At 44.7% G+C, this 23,165-nt stretch overlaps 2 long non-coding RNA genes across 2 annotated transcripts in view; both read right to left on the minus strand.

Annotated features, from left to right (window-relative positions):
• LOC115573674 (uncharacterized) overlaps positions 1–22,794 on the minus strand; it is a 31,060-nt gene extending 8,266 nt beyond the window's left edge. Inside the window, exons 1-2 of the long non-coding RNA XR_003982323.1 lie at positions 22,740–22,794; positions 21,986–22,127 (exon numbers count right to left, since the gene is read on the minus strand). This is a non-coding gene — a long non-coding RNA (uncharacterized LOC115573674). The remainder of the gene's footprint in view (positions 1–21,985; positions 22,128–22,739) is intronic.
• Positions 7,469–8,946, minus strand: LOC115573673 (uncharacterized). Its single transcript, XR_003982322.1, has 2 exons — positions 8,765–8,946; positions 7,469–8,688 (listed from the first exon to the last, which is right to left on the minus strand). It is a non-coding gene; the product is annotated as an uncharacterized LOC115573673 (long non-coding RNA).
• Positions 22,795–23,165: the final 371 nt, after the last annotated feature.

The raw sequence follows: 23,165 nt of genomic DNA on the forward strand, positions 1-23,165 counted from the left end.
CACCATATAAAAGGGAAATAAACAGGCTTTCCAATGGTATAAAATGTATTGCCAAGAAGCACTGTTACAACAAACATATAATCTACCAAACACAAATTTCCCTACTTTTTGTTTTTAGTGTAGATACATATCATATAAGTGTGGCGACACGAGGGCTATTACTACGTTATACACCAGATACCAACAACGCCACCTTGGGTTAGGGCCCAAGGACCCGTACTAAAGGTCAATTATTACCTTCAAAACGAAAAGGACACTCAGGTTCGTTCACTCAGGGAGGGAGAGAGAGACGGCGTTCAATGATCATATACAATATTTTATTTATTAAAAGATAAGCACAAGATTGGCAATGCAACAGAAAGAAGGGAGCCCAACCAAAAAGGGGGACGTAGGCTGAGGCTTACCGGCTGGGAGAGGGGTTTGGTAGGGGAAGTGACATCCAAAAGAAAAAGGAGAACACCCCACGCACACAGCAAAACGTGACGTGCAAACAAAGAAAATCTTAAAAAGGGATCACACAGCACACAGGGGACCACCACCACCCAGGAGGGGTGGGATTAAAAGGGCTCAAATTTAAGGACAAAATCTTTTATAATGCGTGCCCACACATGTAAATGATCAATTAATAAACTGAAAAGTGTTAAATTAGATTAATAAATCAACCAAACAAACAAAAGAAACAAGTCTCTGGCCAGAGATATCAACTCAACAATTAACCAGTTTTAACAGTTTTAACTCAAATTGATCAAATTAACAACAGAAATTCAACCATTAAACAGGGAATAAATAAATAAACAATTAAACCAAACCTTGCCAGATTGCACTTAAGACACATACACACACACACACACAATTACAGTTTTAGTGAGTGGCTGAGAGTTCTAGCAAACTCGTTGCATCCAGTACGAGTGACAGCCACACACACACGAAGCAGCACCGCACTTAGCAGCAGGAAACAGGCTGACCACCGGCGGCTGACCGGACCAGAGCCAGGCCGTCGGAGCAGCAGCAGCAAAGCAGCAGAACAGCGGCGAAGCAGCAGAACAGCGGCAGACAGCGGCGAAGCAGCGGTAGCAAGGTAGCAGAACAGCGGCGAGGCAGCAGAACAGCGGCAGACAGCGGCGAAGCAGCGGTAGCAAGGTAGCAGCGGTAAAAGCCATGATTAATCAGCTGTGCTCGCAGCTAACGTTAGCATTAGCTTAGCGTTAGCGTTTCAGTTCCAGCTATAAGTCAGGGTGCATTGGCATCCCTCCCAAAGAGGGAGAGGGGTGAAGAAACCAAACGTAGCAGGGAAGACAGCCACCATGCAGCACACAACCAGCAGACTGTTAGAGGGAGAGGAGCAGAAGAGGGGCTTAGCACCTGGCTACAGCAATAAATGGCAGAAGCATGTCATCACTCACCAATGCTCTGGTTGCAGCAATAAGCAGCCCCTGACCGGTTGGCTCGACCGCGGTGAAGACGCCAAGTCTATTAGGGAACGACGGTTTTAATTAAATGAAACACGGACGAATATACAAAAAACAGCACGGCAATGTGCGCTTACCTGTGCTCGGGCGCTAGCGGCACATACGACGACCCGGAAGTAGGCGGGCCGAAAAGGCAGGAAGCGAGAGGTCAGGAGGGGGGACACGGCCTACTTTTATCCCCTTGGGAAGAGCAGTGATTGGCTAATAAGCCAGAGGGACCGTGATGCAGCCAAACTAAGTCTAATAAGGCAGTGATGCCTCATACCACTACAATCCACCCCCCCCATTTTCATCGTCGACCCGACGATGCACTTAAGAAACTCGACTCTAAGACCATGGTCTAAAGAAAGCAGACACAGCACTTGACTGAACGGCTGAGGGCCCCGCCTGAGCAACCTCATTGGCAGGCCTGGGTAAGTGATGGAGGTTTGAGTGGTGTCCAGCGGTAGATCGGGTTGTCTGTCGCCTGACAGCTTCATCGTTCCCTGATTGAGGGACTGCCAAGGGGGCGGTGCTTAGAGAAGGGGACCGTGCCGTCGAGTGGACAGGAAGTGCTGAGGGTAAGGTTACTGCACGTAGTGCAGCGGTGTCGTTGCTCCCAGAAGAGGAAGAGACCGAAGAACCCAAAAGAGCAGGGTGCAATGGGACTGTTAAAGCAACGGGTGTCGCTGATGCAGGAGCCAGTTGGGCTTCTCCAGCAGAGTGATCAGCTGGTGGGAAAAGGGGGTCCCTTACCACAGCCATCAAGTCCTCATCGTCAGAGGAGCTCTCAGACACTGCCCGCCGGCCAAGTATGATGGGAAGAGGAGCAGGGTTGTCGCCTGAAGCAGCCATCCCAACTATGGCTTTAAGCAGTGTTCGATGTACCCGTTTGACTTTGGCAGGGTCGTCCTCTGGTGCAACTGTATACACTGCCCCATTGCCAGGGGGAGCTTTGATCACTCGATGCACCACAGGATTCCACTTATCCTGGATCTTATGCCGACCCTTCCAACCAAACTCCTTTAAAATCACCGACTGGCCCACCACCAGTGGTTCTGACCGGACAGACTGGTCATGGTTTTCCTTCCGGCGTTGGGCTGCCTCCTTCAGTCGGCCTCGGACGCCGTCAAAAGCCACATGTAACCGAGTCTGATGCTCCCGGACCCAGTCATTCACTGTCCCATCAACAGGATCCTGCACTCTTCCCAGCAAGAAGTCAACAGGGAGCCTTGCCTCACGACCAAACATGAGGAAAAATGGCGATTCCCCAGTGGACTGATGCGGTGTGGTGTTATAGGCGTACAGTATCTGAGGTAGACAGGAGTGCCAGTCACGCTTCCTAGAGGGAGGCAAAGTGCGCAGCAAGTCATGAAGAGTGCGATTAAAACGCTCACACTGACCATTACCTGCCGGATGGTACGGTGTGGTGCGGGATTTTTCGATGTTATAGAGACCGCACAGCTGTCGAATGAGTGCACTTTCAAAGTTGCGACCCTGATCAGAATGAATGCGCGCTGGAACACCAAACTTGGAGAACCACTCCGTGACGAGCGTTTGTGCCACCGTAGAGGCACGCTGGTCACGAGTGGGAATGGCGAGTGTATATTTGCTGAACACATCCGTCAGCACAAGGACGTTCTCCAGCCCGTTATGGGTTGGTTCAAGCATTGTAAAATCCATTGCCAGGATTTCATTAGGCTCTGAAGCAAGCAGATGTCCCATGAAGCTACGAACGGGTGGCCCAGAGTCTTTAGCCACTTGGCACCGCTCACAAGTTTGACACCAACGCTTCACATCGGTTGACATCCCCGGCCAATAGCACCGCTGCCTGAGCAATTCCAAAGTCCTGCCCACCCCCTGGTGCCCATGATTTTGATGGACCTCCATAAGGACTTTGTCCCTCAAAGCAGCTGGCAAAAGCACCTGGAGAACTAGTTCTCCCCCGTCAGAGCGAGAGACTTGCCGGTACACCACTCCGGCCCGTTCAATCAATCGCTCCCACTGCTTGAGAAGCACCAAGGCTGGTGGAGATAACCGCTTACGATCGTCATGATTCGGGTATCGTTTCTGCTGCCAAAACACAAGGACTTCCTGGGTCACAGGATCAGCTTGCTGAAGTTCTCCAATGTCTGCAGGCAGATGCTGAGGCAGGGCCTGAACAGCAGCCTGACAGGCTGTAGGCCCACTGGCCTGGAGAGCCTGTTGCAAGGGCTGAGGAAGTGATGTGCCGGAGACGATGATCTCAAGGTCCGTGGTTCTGGGAGGATGCAAGCGCGACAGAGCATCCGCATTTGTGTTACTCTTGCCAGAGCGGTAACGGATCTCAAAGTCAAATGACGCAAGTTGGGCTGCCCAACGCTGCTCCAGGGCTCCAAGCTTAGCTGATGACAGATGGCTAAGCGGATTATTGTCTGTGAAGACAAGACATTTGTGGCCAAGAAGGTATTCTCGAAATTTATCAGTCATAGCCCATTTTAGCGCCAGAAACTCCAGCTTCATAGAGCTATAATTGACAGGGTTGCGTTCAGTCGGCCTTAAGCTACGACTGGCGAAGGCAATGGGCCGCACTTTTCCTTCTTGCTCTTGGGAGAGCACTGCGCCCAGGCCCCCATGGCTTGCGTCGACCTCCAAGATGAAAGGAAGGGAGAAGTCAGCGTATGCCAGCACGGGTGCGGTGGTAAGCTTAGATTTTAGAGCCTCAAAGCTCCGCTGATGTTCTCCTGTCCATTTTCCCAAAACTGGTTCAGAGCGTCTGGACTTGGACCCCACAAGTTCAGCTACAAGGCGATGTAGAGGGGCAGCCAACTTGGCAAAGCCTTCCACAAAGCGACGATAGTAGCTTGCAAATCCGAGAAAGGACCGCAGCGCCAAGATGGTGGTGGGAGGCTGCCAGTTGGCTACCACCTCAAGCTTGCTCGGATCAGTGGAAACACCTTCGGCTGAAATAATGTGGCCCAAGTAACGCACCTCCTGTTGAAAAAAGGAGCACTTTGACAACTTGGCCTTCAGGCCCTCGTGTTGTAATCGCTGCAGTACCACTTCCAGTCTCTCAAGATGTTGTTGAAAGGTAGATGAAAAAACCACAATGTCATCCAGGTACAAGAGCAGCGACTGACATTGCTGATCTCCAAAAACACGCTGCATAAGTCGCTGGAAAGTGCTGGGTGCATTACACAACCCAAAGGGCATGCGATTCCACTCAAAAAGTCCGAAAGGAGTGCAAAACGCCGTCTTGGGTCGGTCGGCCTCCGCCACCGGGACCTGATTGTACCCACTGGCTAAATCCATAGTGGAAAACCAGCGGGCTCCGGTGAGTGCATCCAGTGACTCCTCGATCCGAGGAAGAGGAAATGCGTCTTTTCGGGTCCTGTGGTTAAGCTGCCGATAGTCTACGCACAAGCGCAGACTACCATCCTTCTTTTTAACCAGCACGATCGGTGAAGCAAACGGACTGCAGCTTTCCCTGATGACCTGTGCAGCTAGCAGCTGGTTAATGTGCTCCTTGACTACTTCGTACTCTGATGGCGGAATACGTCGATAGCGTTGACGGATGGGAGTGTCGTCAAGAAGCGGGATTTCATGTGCGATCAGGTTGGTGCACCCCAGGTCGCTGTCGTGAGTGGAAAAGACAGAAGCATATTTCCAAAGAAGGAGTCTGGCTTCCTTCTGTTCTTCAGCTGACAAAGCAGATAGATCAACCGCATCTATTTGGTCTTGCAGCGTAGGAACCACAGCCTGGGATGCAATGGTGGCCAGATAAGATGGAACCTCCTTAACACTGGAGGGTAAGCTCACCACACAAACCTCACGCAATGCACCGACCTCTGTACGAGGGTAAAGCAGCACATCAGATGTTCCAACGTTTATGACAGGTATATACACAGTACCTCCCTCCACTTGAACCAGTGCTGGAGACGCAAGCAGTCCAGCAGGGAGACCCCGATCCGAAGGCTCAAAGAGCACAGTAGTCCCAGAATGCTGTGCAGAACAGGTAGCTGGAACAAGCTGCATAGTGCCACCAAAGATACGGCAAGCTTTCTTGCCTCGCAGCTTAACCTTACCAACGGCATCAAAAGAGGAAGTCAGAGAGGCTTGATGGCATCTCTGCAATGCCTGCACCACAGACTTTGGTGCTTCAGTGACGGTGGGTAGCTTAAACAGGGCAGAGCCATGTTGCCCAAACAAGGTGCTGTAGCACCTTCGTAAAATGTTCATCCCCAAGACACCCGGGGCAGGAAGAGATGCATCAGCTGGAGGGTCCTTGACCACCAGTAGCCCACACCCTGGCAAAGTCCGACCACAGAGCTCGACTTCGAGTTCCAAGTAGCCAAGGTATGGGATGGGCAGTCCATTGGCGGCTTGAAGCTGAAGCCAATGGCAAGACTTAAGTTTCTCTTGGTCCCAAGTCTCAAAGTGTTGCCGGAAGAAGCTTTCTCGGACTGTGGACACCATGGACCCAGTGTCCACTAAACAAGGAACTGTTACTCCCCCCATAACCACATCCATGTGTGGACAAGTGCTGATTAGCTTAGCTTCTCTGCGATCCCCCCACATGACAGGTGAGCCAGCGGCAACTCCCCTCGAACTTTGGCTCCGCAGTTCGACGGGCGCTAGTTTCCCGAAGGCTGAGCTGGATCCAGCCGGGAGACTGGCCGCGAGGAAGCAGACACTGACTGTTGAGGAGGGGCACGCTCTCCTCTGCACTCCCTGGCAAAGTGGCCTGGCTGCTGACATCGCCGGCAGATGACCGGACCACGGTAAGAATGGTTACGCTGCTGATTGATCTGCAGCTGAGCAAGAGTTTCTGTGAGATGTTTAAGCTGTTCCTGTTGGAGCTTCAACATCTGTTTTACCTCCTGCAGCTCTGAAGCCTGGGGTGGACTAGCCACTAAAGAAGCAGTCTGGACGCCACACTGCAAGCCCATCAACGAAGGAACTGAGTGGCTTCGGCCGCGCACACCCCCTGGCAATCCCTCTCGCTCCCACCTAATTGCCTCTGCTCTAGCATCCAGCAGAGAGACGGTAGGCTGCCTGCGTACTAATTGTTTTAATTCTCGACGAAGGGAACCATCAATGACATTTTCGATAAACTGATCGCGCAGCAAAACATCTGCATTTAGCATCTCGCTTGGAGCACTTTGTTTCACCGCAGACATCAAACTCATTAACGCGAGGGAGAACTCTTGCAGAGTCTCCCCATCTTGTTGTCGCCTCGAGAAAAACGCCTCCTGTAAAGCAACGTACGAGTCGGCACAACCATACAGCTCTCGCAATACCACGATAATTTTGGCTGGGTCACTTCTATCAGCGGTCGAGCGATATTTTATTTCTTCACGCGCCTCTCCCTCTAGATGGTCAAAAAGAAAGAACGCTTGATCAAATGTGGACAGGTGGCGAGCCCTCATGCAAGCCTGAGCTTCCTCAATCCACTCCTCTAGCCCTATACCTGATCTACCCCGAAACGCTGGGCACTTTCTATCTCTGGGTACAAGGACCAGTCGCTCTGTTACAGGAGCGATAGAAGTGGACGGTGTGGGGAGAGGTTCAGCAGGAATGGCAGGTGCAGCACTAGGACCAGGCACGGGCGCAGCCTGCTCCTGCTGCAATCTGTCATTCTCCGCCCTCAACTGTGCCACCAAATCCCTCAACTCTTGTAGCTCTCCCTCCATTTTGATAAAGTTATAGCTAAACTGAACGCTAGAGCCACGGCTACAAAAAAAGAAAAACGATAGACTCACCGCTGGTTCGTCAAGCTGCCATTCATTCACACACAAGGCAATCTGAAAATCAACAGGCAAAAAGAAAACATGGAACACACGTCTCTACCTCCACTGAGTGTATCCTGCCGACAACGCCAAGTTTGTGGCGACACGAGGGCTATTACTACGTTATACACCAGATACCAACAACGCCACCTTGGGTTAGGGCCCAAGGACCCGTACTAAAGGTCAATTATTACCTTCAAAACGAAAAGGACACTCAGGTTCGTTCACTCAGGGAGGGAGAGAGAGACGGCGTTCAATGATCATATACAATATTTTATTTATTAAAAGATAAGCACAAGATTGGCAATGCAACAGAAAGAAGGGAGCCCAACCAAAAAGGGGGACGTAGGCTGAGGCTTACCGGCTGGGAGAGGGGTTTGGTAGGGGAAGTGACATCCAAAAGAAAAAGGAGAACACCCCACGCACACAGCAAAACGTGACGTGCAAACAAAGAAAATCTTAAAAAGGGATCACACAGCACACAGGGGACCACCACCACCCAGGAGGACCACCACCACCACCGTCAGCCTTCAGCACTAAAGGGGAGAGGAAAACACGATTAAAAGGGCTCAAATTTAAGGACAAAATCTTTTATAATGCGTGCCCACACATGTAAATGATCAATTAATAAACTGAAAAGTGTTAAATTAGATTAATAAATCAACCAAACAAACAAAAGAAACAAGTCTCTGGCCAGAGATATCAACTCAACAATTAACCAGTTTTAACAGTTTTAACTCAAATTGATCAAATTAACAACAGAAATTCAACCATTAAACAGGGAATAAATAAATAAACAATTAAACCAAACCTTGCCAGATTGCACTTAAGACACATACACACACACACACACAATTACAGTTTTAGTGAGTGGCTGAGAGTTCTAGCAAACTCGTTGCATCCAGTACGAGTGACAGCCACACACACACGAAGCAGCACCGCACTTAGCAGCAGGAAACAGGCTGACCACCGGCGGCTGACCGGACCAGAGCCAGGCCGTCGGAGCAGCAGCAGCAAAGCAGCAGAACAGCGGCGAAGCAGCAGAACAGCGGCAGACAGCGGCGAAGCAGCGGTAGCAAGGTAGCAGAACAGCGGCGAGGCAGCAGAACAGCGGCAGACAGCGGCGAAGCAGCGGTAGCAAGGTAGCAGCGGTAAAAGCCGTGATTAATCAGCTGTGCTCGCAGCTAACGTTAGCATTAGCTTAGCGTTAGCGTTTCAGTTCCAGCTATAAGTCAGGGTGCATTGGCATCCCTCCCAAAGAGGGAGAGGGGTGAAGAAACCAAACGTAGCAGGGAAGACAGCCACCATGCAGCGCACAACCAGCAGACTGTTAGAGGGAGAGGAGCAGAAGAGGGGCTTAGCACCTGGCTACAGCAATAAATGGCAGAAGCATGTCATCACTCACCAATGCTCTGGTTGCAGCAATAAGCAGCCCCTGACCGGTTGGCTCGACCGCGGTGAAGACGCCAAGTCTATTAGGGAACGACGGTTTTAATTAAATGAAACACGGACGAATATACAAAAAACAGCACGGCAATGTGCGCTTACCTGTGCTCGGGCGCTAGCGGCACATACGACGACCCGGAAGTAGGCGGGCCGAAAAGGCAGGAAGCGAGAGGTCAGGAGGGGGGACACGGCCTACTTTTATCCCCTTGGGAAGAGCAGTGATTGGCTAATAAGCCAGAGGGACCGTGATGCAGCCAAACTAAGTCTAATAAGGCAGTGATGCCTCATACCACTACATAAGGGAGAGATGCACACCTTTACTATATGGGTATGTGAAACAAAATCAAGGGAGAACTGGACAGATGGAGTGGTGTTCCCATTTCTCTTCCAGCCTGTATTTCTATTGTCAAAATAAATGTACTACCATGTATTAATTTTAATAAGCTCCATGATCCCCCTCTCCCCTCTGCTGACTATTGAAACAAGATCCATTCAGCTATCTCACAACTCAGTTAGAACCAGAAGCGTTTATGTTGAAAGATGTCAACTTTACAGAGGGAGAGAAGGGATGGTGGCCTTTTGAGTTTTACTTTGGGTCATTTGTGCTTTGCCCACTGCTTGTGTGGTGAGATCCCCATGCTTCTGTCACCAGGTGCAATCTAGAAGAAAATATTAAGACCTTGGTCCCTGTAAGAGGATCTTTTCTCTAATATGTCCAATAAGCAATGACAGCTTTGCTTTGGCCTGATTATATCTCACCACATTCAGATATGGTGTAAAGCTGAATCTCAAATCAAGATCTCCTGTTAGTGGCACACATGTATACCAATACAGATGTTTCTCCTTTCATATAACCTGTTTGCTGCAGTGGATGCTTGGATCCTAATTATGACAAAAAAATCCTGATGACAGAATTTTACTTTATTCCTCATTTGATCACAATATGCTCAACAATGGCAGGGTGGTGTCCATAATTCAGCTGATTGAGTCCACAGGATGTGGATAAATGTAGTCTACGCAATGTTAATATGACTGCTTTGGCTGATATTTAACTTTAACAGCTCTTCTGTGAACAAAGTTAAATAAACTAAAGGTGTGTAACATCATGTTGAAGGTTCTCAGTCATTCACGTCATGGTAATTCTAAGTGATATAACACGGGCAACTGGACTTCTTTCAGAAACTGAAACTAAAGTATCTGATATTGAAGTTATGACTATACTGCTGTAACTGATATTCTAGGTTTTAACATTTACAGTTAACATGTGATTGTCAAAGTTGCTTTCAAGTTTTGCTTTCAGCACAAGTTATATAATGTGATTTTTTGTAATCTTCACACTTGGCAACCTCCTTGGCATTTCATTTTATAATCATTCCTATGGATAAAATAAATTCTAAATTTGACAATCAACCATCGCTTCAATGCGTTTGCATTATAATTTCATAATGTGAATGGTTCCTATTTTTGAATACCTTAAAATACTGTGTTTTTATTTATTTCACTGGTGATTTTTTTTTTATTTTTACAATGTAACTCTTTTACAGTTACAGTTTTCTGTTACCTTCAGTATAATGGCCATTTGTGTATCCCTCTTAACTTTGTGCCTACCAGCAATGTTGCCCATGTTGTCAGTTGTTGGCATTTAAACTCATTTCAAAGGTCAGGCAGCCTATGAGTCATCTGTTATGAATCATAGTGATGCTTTTTTGGACTGCTTCTTTGAATGGATGAGTATACATCACTTTGAGTGTTGGAGAGGAAGAGCGATGGACCACACAAGGCTCCTGTTGTCATTTTTCACAAGGTCATGACTGGGCCCAGGCGTTGGTGTGGCTGCTTGGTATATTAGGCCACAGTAAAGGGAAATGGATCTTGATTGTCATGCTCTGTTGACCCACTACCAATTTCCTGAGTCGTATTTCTCTCTAATATTGTTAAACACCAATAACTCTTGAGTGGCGAGTGACAGCGCCTGCTGGTGTGGATGATGATATGATGACATGATGTACCAAACATGACAGCACACGATACTGAAGCAACTCATGCCTGTAATTAATTTCTACCCTTAATTTCTCTGTAGATAATTATCAGATTAATGACATACTTAGTATTGAAGTGAACAATGACCAACAAATGGAGCATTCAGTTATGCAGACTGTGTTCTGGGTCATCCTGTATTCATTGTGTTCTCTGTTCTTAACTTAATAGAAATGTGCAGATTTATACAGTTTTGCTAACCATCTTCAACCTGCCAAAAGTTTGAAATTAATTTCATATATTATCAGTAGATGGCAAAAACTAACAATCTGGTGAACACAACAACTTGGGCAGACTGCAGCATAGGCACAATGTTGTCACAACATGAAATGAACTGAACGTCAAGAAATGTAATGTTCCAAAATACTGTATCTGTGGTCAAACATTCATTCTGACATTTGGGTTCTGTGTGACCTCCTGTCTGATCTTAGTAAGAAATAATGCAAAATTTTGCTTTGTGTTCAGTCTGATCACAACTTAAAAGTGTCAGAAAACCAACACAAGCAACATTGATTCTACATTAGTTCTAAATTTGTAAGACACACTGGCCAGCTCAGAGCCATCTCTCTGCCCTCAGAGAATGACTCATGCAGAAAGGTAGAAAAGGAATTTTAAAAAATTCAGTGATGTAATTTTAATTCTGCAGTCCCATCTGTATGCACTCTGTACAAGCTTTGATCCTTACAGAAGAACACTTAAACTCTATCAGAGGAATACTCCAGTAGTCTCAGAATCTATCAAGTTAATTGTCCATCATGCTTACACACCACAAAGACGATGAGCTGGTAGTAAGTCAGCCCACTTGAGAGATGACTTGTGACGTGTGCTTGCACATCATTTGGCCCTTTAAATGCTGATCCAGAGTAAGGAAATCAAATGACACCCCATCAATCCCTATGAATGTGTTTTACCTCTATCAATCCATGTTATGACACCTTCATCGAACACTTACACTGCCCAATATGCTATTAAACGAACATGACAGATATGTTTCTTTTAATCTAATTGATTTATTAAGGCTTTTCTCGACATTCCAGTAAAAATGATACAAGTCAGCAAGTTGAAATGGCTTGATGCTCCTCAAAGCTGCACTGTTTTCACTGCATCTGTGTCAAGGTTCAAGTGTGCTCTGCCAGTTTAGCTGCTCACTTACCTCTGGATAGTGAGCAGCACTGCACCAGCAGACATGGTGACCCACTGAACACTGTCCCTCTGCTCCTATTGGTCATACTGGGGTTATTGTGTGGTGACAGTTACGGGGGACAATGTCAGTCATTAGATTAGATCATTAGATTTTTATGGTTAGGTTGAAAGATGTTAAAGGAATAGTTCATCCAAACATGAAAATTGTTAAGTTATCTGATTCATTATCTGCCCAAACTTGACAAGAGGCCTAGATCACAACAGAGGACGTAGTGGACAACTCAGTTCCTTTTTTCTTTTCTACTTTTCTGCATTTTTTTAAGTTTTCAGATTTAGGTGTTCAGTTTTCAGTTGTAGGTTTCAGGTTGATAACCTTCGACACAAATAGTAAAGAAACAGATAAACACAAGGTAACTAAATTAGTATGTTGAATCACATTTCATGAATGATAATCACAGTTTTAATTAATAATCACGTTAATTAAATTAATGATTAACATACATACATTCTCAAACTCAGTCTGATTACACCAATCTTGATGGTGGGCCTACACAATCATAATAAATTGGGGTTAACTGCCACACAAAATCCATTGACAAAATTGATTATAAATGTATATTAAAAAATACATAGAAAACTTGACTTTAAACAGAATTTTAAAGTGAAACTCTCGACAAAAAGCAACCAAGGCTTTATTTGTGATTAAAGGCTAACAGGCAGGAGAGTAATGGTGGACTGCTCCTCAAGCCTTCCTGTTCGGTCGCACTCGGGGATTGACACTTTAAATCTGCCATGACGGCGGCGTGCCGGAGATGCTACTGCTAACGTGAGTTGTCCAAAAACCTTCTTTTTGTAAACTCTGTGTACACAAACAATGTTCTCAATGCTTGTGTTCATGTGTCGAGACCCTGGTGATACTACGAGCAAAGTTTCATGTTGTGTCCAGCCTTCTTAGTGTTTTAAAAAACAACGATTTTGATGCTAGCGTACCAGTGTCCCGGCACTCCATTGACAATTAGCTTGCCTGAAAACGAAACTACGGTAAATCTTAAAAGTGCCTCTTTTGTCGTAAATATGCATTTACACAAAGGTTTGACTCATATTCAATCACAAATAAAGCCTTGGTTGCTTTTTGGCGAGAGTTTCACTTTAACACTCTTTTCATTATCACCGTTTACATAATCAAACATTAGACGGGTAATCATTCATTTATTAAACTTTAACTGACTGTGCGGAGTCTCACACAGCCGCACCGCTCATTAATTATCATTGATCATTGTCTCAGCGCATTTCAACCCAAATCGGCTGCGCAGGATAAACATAAAAAGACGTGTCTCTACACACACCAACAGCGTCTCTGAAGCTTCTTTTTATTGAAGCAGGATTCCTTTTTCAAGCCCGACGATTGCATATTTGTGTCTCATTCATTAAATATATTGATCATTCAAACGCTGGCAGCATCTTCTTTTTCTTCTTCACCTGGATGTGCCGGAAACTCAGGTATATGTCAGCGTTGCTCAGCTCGGCGCTGCCCTCTAGTGCGCAATGCGCAAGACACACACTTCTGTCTGAACCCCTCCCACTTGAACTCCTAGTTCCCCTACCCAAGGAGGTCACAACAGTTTAAGTCTCGTTCTGTTGCTATATGGTTTGGGTCAACTTTCCTTTTGGTGAAGTTGAAGCTGTATTTACTGCTTTCTTAATAATAATAATAATAATAATTCATTTAATTTGTATAGCGCTTTTCAAGGACCCAAAGTCGCTTACAGAGATATAGCAGACACTTGTAATACACAGACACACATGTAGTAGACACAGATAATACTTGTGATCTTTACCCTTTGTCTCTGTGTTAACTTGCTCTTCAACAGGAACCAAGACAACCAACCACCTGATGTCTCTGTGCAGAAGTGTAGCAGGGATTTTTGTTGGACTTTACCTTCCACCAGCCTTGCTTGTACTGCTTTTTTTTTGTTAGACTTCACGGTTGAGACTGGATAGGTGGAAAATGTGCGGACATTCACATCTCTGACAATGCCCATTTTGTCCATGCTGACATTGACCACTCTGGCAAGTTTGTATTGACCTATCAAGGCATTTTGGTCTGCTAGCCAAACGATATCTCTCACAGCCACATTCCTCTCCTTTGTGTACCATTTATTCCTTACAAATACATTTGGTCTAGCCTGCTGACTCCATTTCTTCCAAAACTTGTCCACTTCAGCGTGGATCACGCTCAGTCTTCTGTAGGAAAACTCTTTAAAGGAGTCATCACACGGAAATCGCAGTTTCTCTCGTTAAATCATGCATATTGGTGTTGGACCTCTGTTGAAACTTGCCTGAAAAGCTGGAGTTTGAAAGTGGCTTATTTTTTTCGCTTTGGCTCTTTTTCCCAACAGGAATAGCGCACAATAGTGCGCGTTCCTAAAGCACGAGATTTTGACTCTGCTCCTGTGGTGACGTTACCACAGGAGGCTACTTGCATAAGCATCGGCTCACAGCCGTCCTCAGCCAGACTTTCTGAGTGAGCACGCCGAATCTGCTTATTTCTCTGTCATTTTCACACCGTAGATCGTGACCGCCAGCATTAAAACTCAGGTCTTACATGTAAAACACGAGTATGAAAAGTAAGAAGGAAAAAAAAAAGATTTTACCATTCAGAGACATCTTGCTGTAAACGTGTCTCTTCCACAGTCTCTGCCTCTTCACTCTCCCGTTCAGTTTCCGACTCCGGCTCGTACATAAATTCCTGAATTCCGTAAGGTTCGTCATTTAGTGTGTGCGCCATGACAGGGGGCTGTTTATGTTTTGGAGTCTGTGTGCATGCAGGCTAGCCCCCCATTCCGGCTCTGTCCTTCCTGCGGCCAATCAACGCGCGCCTCATTACATATTAATACAATGCACATCAGGACCGGTCAAAACCTCGCGCATAATCTCGCGTGAGAAAGTCGCGGTATGAAAAAGTGTCAGAACAAGCTCTATGTTTGATTTTTTTAAATGTATTTTTTTCTAATAAGTTTTAAGAATTGATCCAAAACGATCCAAGAGGGACTGGATATGTAAAAAACCAGGTGATGACTCCTTTAAACTCAAAGCTCCCTGGGATTCCTTTAGGTCCAGCCCTACCAAGAAGTAGAAAGTTCGGGCTGATGTAGTCAATACAACCCTCTTGGCTTTGAGTTCTGGCATCTGAGGGCCTCTCATTAACCAGGTTGACTACCATGAAAAGAACTCCATCTCGTTCCAGGCTATGCAAAGTTCTCTTTACCAACCAAACAGCTGCTTTGGCGGCTACATTCCTATGAGGAGAATCTGCTGGATGGATCTTCCAGTTCCATTATGTTCCATGTCCAGCAACATGATTTCCAAGCTCTGGTTTATCCAGGTGTTCCAGAAACAGATCAAGATCAGGATTGCAGGGCTGGATTAGCCCCAGTACAGTTTGTTCCAGGATCTGACCACAACTTTCTTGGGTGTCCCCTTAATGCAGTGAATCTCTGGTAGGCCAGTAGGAATCCGTCTGCAGTCCTGACTTTTCATCTTTATATACAGCCAGTCTGCTGAGAGCAGTGTCAGAAAAAGAAACACTCTCCTGAGCTTCAAGGAAAAGATCTCTGAGTGCATCTTCACACTCCCCAACTGAAATCACTGCTTGTTTTTCTTTTGACTGTTTCTTCCTTCGAAGGGTTGGTTTTGAGCTTTGCCTTGTTTGTGGCTGAAAATTTCGTTTTCCATTTTGTTGCAGCTCTCCACACCCAGGCAATGACTCTGACCAGCCTAGTTAAACTGCTGAACTTCCTGTTCTCGACAAGTTCTTTGACAACCAAGCCAGCTGGAGTTCTCGTGATTGGATCCCCCTCTGTACTCTCTGGGGATGAAGCAGATGGATTCACAGTTGCATGATTTTTACCATCGAGGTTGTTTTGGAGGGCTAGCTCTCTTTCTGCTTGTGCTCTAGTCAGTGCCATTGAGAAAAATCTTCTTTGGAGTTTATTTAAGCTCACTCTGGCACCAGCAGCAACCTCTGTGGCTGATTTCTGCCAATCAGAATCCTCTTGGAGATCCTCAGGACTTGCTCTTCTTGTTAATCTTAATGTCTTCAATGTTTAGGTCCCCTGGGATTCACCAGCAGTCCTCAACAGGTCCTGTCTTTTGAATTTCACCCACTCTGTTTGCAAAGACAGTTAGTTATCCATAACTGTCTCTCTGAGTGGTGCCCAGCACAGTTTGACTGTCCAGTAAGTGAAACCATCTTTCTATCTTCATTTTGCAGTGTTTCTCAGTGTATTTCCTCAGCCGAATTGCAAAGGCTGCACCAAAGATCTCTGCTTTGACCGGTTCTCCTTTTTGATCTAGTGGTGTGAGCTTTGCCTTGGATTCATCAATTCTGACCTGAATTCTGGTCTGTCACCCACCTGATGTACACCACAGCACCATAGCTCTTTTCGCTTCTATCAGAGAATGTTATTCCCTAAGGGTTTCCTTTCCAGCCAGCTGGTGTGAGACTTCTGTGAAAGGTGATTTGACCAAGTCTTACATACTCCTCAAACAGTTTAAGTGCTTCCTTTCTGGGCCCTTTGGAAAGTAGTTATCCCAAGTTTCTCAGGTCAGACATCTGCTTCTAGCCCCTTGGAATGCTTTCCTGACAAGAATAGACCTTTTTGGTTTACTTGGTGTGACTAGGCCTATTGGGTCATATAGGCCTGCTACATGGTTTAACAGTTCTCTTCTGATAAGTTCTCTTCAAGAGTTTTCTCTCTCACTTCGTCTCCACAGAGGTCTTGTCCTACCCTCTTATTTGGTTTTGAAGTATAAATACTCTGTCTTTTCCCATTTTCAGCCATGGTTTAAGAAATAAACCAATAGCTTTCAGGATTTCCCCTGACTGCTTTGTGTATTCATCTAGCCTTTTAAGATCATTTTGAGACGACAGGATGTCATCAACATAACTATCCTCTTCAAGGATTCTGCATTCCTCCTTTAAGTGAGCAAACATTTGCAGCCTTTCTGTCTCCCACATAGCTCGCTGTGCTATACACACTGCTGGTCAATCACCAATATTGACTCTGGTAAAAGCATACAAGCCCATTTCTTCATCTTGAAGGAATCTGTGGAGGTGCATCTTTCGTTCTTCCAGTCAAACAGAATTGTACATTTTGCGGATGTCACCTAGAGCGGCATACATTCCTCATCGGAACCTCAGTAAAACTGCTCCAATTGGATTCAGAACATCTGGCCCTTTCAGCAAGAGGTCATTCATACTCAGTCCTCTGAATTTCTGACTGCTGTTCCAGACAAGTCGTACTGGTGTTGCTACAGAATATGGATTTTGTGCTACTAAATGGGTTGACATACCACACTAGTCCATCCCAGCCATTTATAGTCTCCCTGGTTCATTACTGTGGGCATCTGTTTTTATATATGTGAGGTTGTCAGGTTGTCTGGTTGACAGTTACCACAGCGACATCCTCCACATTTTGGTACACAGGCTGCTCCAATACTGTCCCACTTCCACCATTCAAGGAAATCTCTGCCAGCAAGTGCACTCTTGGTCTCATCCTTTATCTCTGGTGCCTCGATGATCTCTTCATACCTCACTGCGGCTGTTCCAATGGAGCGAGCAAAGTGTGTTTCAGACTAATGGGTTGCCATATTTACTTCCTCACAGAGATCTGGATGAGGTCCACGTACAGTTTTCCCAGTGGTCTCTCCCACAAGACAAGGTCACTATCAACTCAAACTCTATGTGGAGTGAGTCTCCCTTCTTGGTGGCTAATAAGTAGTTCAATGGTGTCAATCTTAAAGTGACATAGACATGTTGAATAAGGTTATTCAGGAACTAAGATTAGCCAAATCCCATTTTTATCTTCATATAATGGATGATGCTGAAGGCAATATAGTAAATTATAGTACTACATATACTACATATAGTACTACATATAGTTGTACATTTACAGCAAAATGTTTATAATCTTACTAGGAAGGAACCAACTTTTGATGGTGACCTTCAGCTCACAGCTGAGGGAAACTCAATAGTCTAGAGTAGATAGACAAGAACTGATTGTACCCTTCTGTCGCACTGCCTTTGGACAGTCAGCTTTTTTCTGTGAAAGCCACGTTTCAGTGGAACGCTCTACCAGAAGACATGAAGAACTATAATTTTATCAGCAGCTTTAAAAACAAACACACTGTGTTTAACCTGAATAATATATTCTGTCTGTGTGTGTGTGTGTGTGTGTGTGTGTGTGCGTGCGTGCGTGTAATTTAAAACTGGTACGATATATCAAATGGCAAAGTGTACGTTACACAAACTGGCATGGTTTGTATGACATATGTACAAAGCCCACCCCAGCCTCAGTCTGTTCACCCTGCTGCCACCTGGCAAAAGATACAGAAGTATCTGTTGGCATACCACCAGACTACAGAGCAGCATCTCCTGACTGTCTCCTTAACATTAAACTGTGAATAGTTTTGTTTTTTCTGAAATGATTGTTATTTTTTAATGACTGTGTATACTTTTTGTTTGATTGTGTTTGTTTGTAGCTTTGCGAGTTACAGACATACATTTTATGTATTATGTACATGTCTTGTGTTGCATAATGACAACTAAATTAAATCTTGGATCTGTCCTGGAACCTATTTCATTATCTTACCTCACCGCTGCTTTTTCATTTATTATGGTTACAGAATTTTTCTTCCTGTATCATCAGTCTGGGTAACAGAATTCATTAAGGAGTTTGAGGTCAAAAAAAGAAATCAAAACACAAACTTTGGCAGAAAAGAACAACTGAATTAGCTGCTATCATATAAGAATTCAGAAAATAGAGGGGCTGCTATCAAATGTTTTAACAGTCTGTAGAAAGTAGCTCAGACTACTGAGGAGTGAGGAGTTTCGGAGGCTGTGTTCCATATGTAATCACCGCCTCAGTGGCTTTGAGATGTCTGAGTGCCTGGCAAGAAGACCCACCATCACTCTCAGTGCGAGCAGCTGCTTCTGGTTTCCTCCTCAGCTCTGCTGACTCTCATACTATTGAGCCAACTGACCAAGTGTTAGAGAAAAGCTCCTGTCATACATCAACGCTCCACATCAGTATAGCTGATGAAAACAACTGGAGGTTCATCTCATCCTTTTCCCTTCATCGCTGAAGACACAGAGCTCGAATTGCCCTATCAGCCAAGGACTTCAGCCTGTCCACCCCGGTGCTCCTCTGGCCCCAATCCACTTGAGGTATGGCACAGAGCGTCCCTCAAACCAGCCAGCATTAGTGCTCATCTGTCTTCATTGGAATTGCTGTAGAGATCCTCAGCAAAGATTTCAGCCATTCATTGTGATCTCTCAGGGGAGATGACTTTGAGTGTCCTGCTTTAACAGCTGGTAACCGAGGACAGAATTCCCTCTGCGGCCTTCATGCCTCTCAGAGCAAGGGTGATGGATGACACCGCCGGGTTCAGTTCAATCTCTCAGACCAGCCTTGATGTCTAATCTCCGGACTCCAACTCGGCAATGAGGTTTACTATTTTAATATGTCTTATGACTCTTTTATGGGAGCTAAGCCTTCTCAAACCACTTTGAATATTTGATCGGCGAGTTGCTGTGCCTAAACCTTACCAGAGCCTAAGCACATCATTGCCACTACATCAAACTGAAAGTATCATAAAGCTGCAACATAAAGACATTTAAAGTTTCAACATATCTGTGAAGTACATTGCCATAATTTTTTCTGGCATTTGAGTTGTATTGCAAACATTGCATATTCCAATTTGATACTTGTAGAAGTGTAATACTGTGGTGTCTTTTGGCTTTGTGCAGGCCTACCAGTTTCTGGTTAAACCTGGTGATTGTACTTAGCTCACATGAGACAGGTAGCAGATTAATTTGCGAATGGAATAAAACTTGAATTTGTTTATTGCCAACAAATGGAGAGAATCAACATTGTACCACCATACAGAAGTAGCACTGAATTCTTTTTTCTTTAAAAAGAATGGATTTTCCAGTTGCAAGCACCACAAGTGATGTGTGTGATACTGAAATAATGGCCAATAGATAGACAGAATTCCAAGTTCCTTTCATCCCAATGAAAGCCAAGAGGGTCACAATTTTTGGCACAAAAGCACCTTGCCAAATGTTGCTCTCTTCCTATTAAAGGAGAAGACAGAGAGGGTAATTTCAGACTTGTTTATGCCCCACATTCCACGTCTCTTCCACATCAGACTAAATTGATTTCACTCCTCATATTGCAGCAATCCTCCAGTTTCCTCCACTCCATGCTGAAATTAATCATGGTAATGTCCCCTCTAAGTGAAGAGAAAATTAATTTTAACTGCCGTACTGATCTAACTAATAACTGGGTACAAGTAAGGAGAAAATGGAAAATCATTACTCAGCGAACATTATCTTTATTATTTGTACCCACTTCTGAGCAGAAATGAAGGGGCAGCCGTGGAGGAAGTTAAGGCGGATGCCCTGAAGTGTGTCTGACTTTCACCAAGATCCTGGAGAAAGCATTAAAACGGCAATTGGCCATTGATTGCTTGCTAATAGCAGAAAAGAGAGAGGAAGAAAAAAATTACAACAATCTAGTATCTTAAAAGAAAAAAGGCTGTCTATTCATGCATGTTATTAAAGCCATTGAGCTGAATTCCCCCCCACGAAAGACAAGGGATATGAAAGATGGGATGTTGGCAACCTGAACCCATCAACGCTGTAACTTATTAACGTGTATTTGACATCCATAAATCAAAATGATACCCTGCTAAAATCCTTATTTGTGATCTAGAGCAAATAGCCCTCTAGTCACAAGCTGTGATTTTCCATTTCACTGAGATTTCATTATGGCCAAAAGACCTTGTTTTATTTTCTTGGTGATTGCTTTACAATTATTTTAGTCATTTCAGTGCTGCCCAGTTTTTGTTTTTTCCATTTCATCCACATTAACAATTTTATAAGATGAAACAATAATAATCTTTTATAAGGACAGTGGGCTTTGCAGCACAAAATTGTAGTAGGGCAACATAACCACAAAAGGCTCTTCGGATCTTCTATCATAATCTGCCAAAATATATTTATTGTCAATTGCTTAGCCCTACATGTTTTGTAAACTTAATTTTAAGGTCATCAATATCCATGTTATCCATCAATATTTGACAGTTTGAATGCTCATAAATGGATCCAAATGTGGACAACAACGCTGGAGAAGGTTTAAGGGTAATTTTTTTTAACAAAGATGAGTTAAAGTGCAGTTCAGGGATAGCTAGTTTAAGCAGGATAATGAGGGCTCAGTGAAGAGAGGGGTTACTTGAGGTCACAAAACTCCAGAGAATGCAGAGAAGCATATTGGCAGGCTGGGTGGTGGTGGTGTGATGTTGCTATTAGGTAGACAAGGTCCTAAAGTAGTTACATCTCAGGGGATCCCTGGAAGAAGTGTGGTGGGTGGCAGAAGTGTATAGGCAGGAAGCTGGTAAGTCACTTTTATTAATCTATTATTCATAAATTTGCACACAGTAAAGCTGGGGTTGGCAAATTCCAAAACAACAGACAAGGAGACAGGTCAAGGAGCATATCATACTTCATAGTTCATATGTCAAATAGAAGATCTTCAAGCTCAAAAGATTGCACATGAGCAGGTCAGCATCTAAAGTAGAACTTTCCTGGTGCTTTTTCCTGATAAAGAACACCTACAACTATTTGTGTTTGTACAGTATATTGACCAGGCATGTGACTTGGACACACAAGTGCCCTAACCAGAATCACATGTTTTGCAAAGTAGTTTTCCACAGTTTGAATTTGTGTTTTCGAGCATAACAATAAACACAGTAGGTAGAAAAATGTAAAGAATGATAAATGGAATGTACCTCAAGTCAAAAGCATGAATCGATGCAATGGAAAAAAAATCTCATATACTTGGCCATCTGTACAGTTTTGTCCAGGAATGTCTCAAGTATTCACCATTGAAAGTGTATATGTTCAACTCCATCTGGGTTAATGAGGCACAGGTGGTTAGATTGATGAGACGCAGGTGGTCTGATTGGATGGGCATGGGTGGCAGATAAGCGAGGAGTGGGACGGTCCATTTCCTGAACCTTAGTAATAACTTCATAACAAAGAAAAGTGTGCCCAAATCCCAGCAGTCCAGTAAGGCATACCTGGTGGTGAGAATTCTCACAGATCCAGCCATGATGTCAGAAGAGTTTAAGTCCTGCTCCACTCTGCTTTTTGTTGCCATTGTTACACTTTGCAGAAGCACCAGCTTTCTACAGTGCAGCTGAGCAGCAGAGCTGAACTGCTCTACAAGAGGAAAATATAATTTCAAAAATTGAGGTGCGCACCACACTGAGAAGTTTTTGTGTTTCTGTTGCTGGAGTAAAATTATGGAACAGTTTGAATTTGGAGTTAAAAGAATGCATGACCATAAAACTCAAGATGTTAATGTGATATAGGAGTGAGGAAGGTGTTTAAACAGCACCAGGTGGTCATTGTTTATTCATCAACTTATTTGTTACAGATTTTTATGTTGCCTGTTACATCCACAATACATGGAAACAACACAACAACCAAAGATTGAGGAGTAGAAGGAGAAGTGACAATAATGATTTATTTATCAGTTAACAAAACACAGAAGAGGTACACAAAATGTGGGGGAAATGGGGCAAGGTGGTTGTGCCAAATAAAATAAAATAAAATGATAATAACAAAATGTGGCCTCACTAGACTCCATCTTAAGAAACAAAACCAAACAAAAGCCTAACTAGGTTGTCTAAAAAAAAAAAAAGCTTCTCAGAAACAAATACAAGGGTGGCACCAACCAATAAACCTAGTGTCTCTAGACAAAAAGTTGGTGTATGAAATGTACAAGGTACCCCCAACTCACCTAAATGCCCACAATCTCCCACCACATACCTTCAAGGGTTTTATAGGTCTGCTCGCACACACAGAGGTCAGGGAGGTAAGAAACATAGCACAGGAAGGAGCCTGTGAACTCTGTTGGCTGGCCCTTTTATTCATGGCTCCGAATGTTGATAGGACAACTCCAACCTGAGGGAGCCAACAAGCAGCCTGACCAGGAGCTCACAGGTGGAAACCACTCAGGCTGATCACCTGAAAACAAAGGAAGGGAGGGGGGAACAGGAGGGAGAACACAACACACACTTGGGCCCTGCCTGACACGTAACATTGCCTATATTCATAGTAGGTATATATATGTGTGTGTGTATCAGGCCTGTAGCCAGCCTTGTGGAGGGGGGGATCTTTTTTCCCAAAAAGTGGGCTTCACCACCCGCCCCCACTAAATACACGAGCACACTTGATACGTTTTAATTTATATTT

This window comes from Sparus aurata, chromosome 22 (genome assembly GCF_900880675.1).
Source record: "Sparus aurata chromosome 22, fSpaAur1.1, whole genome shotgun sequence".
Classification (NCBI taxonomy): domain Eukaryota; kingdom Metazoa; phylum Chordata; class Actinopteri; order Spariformes; family Sparidae; genus Sparus; species Sparus aurata.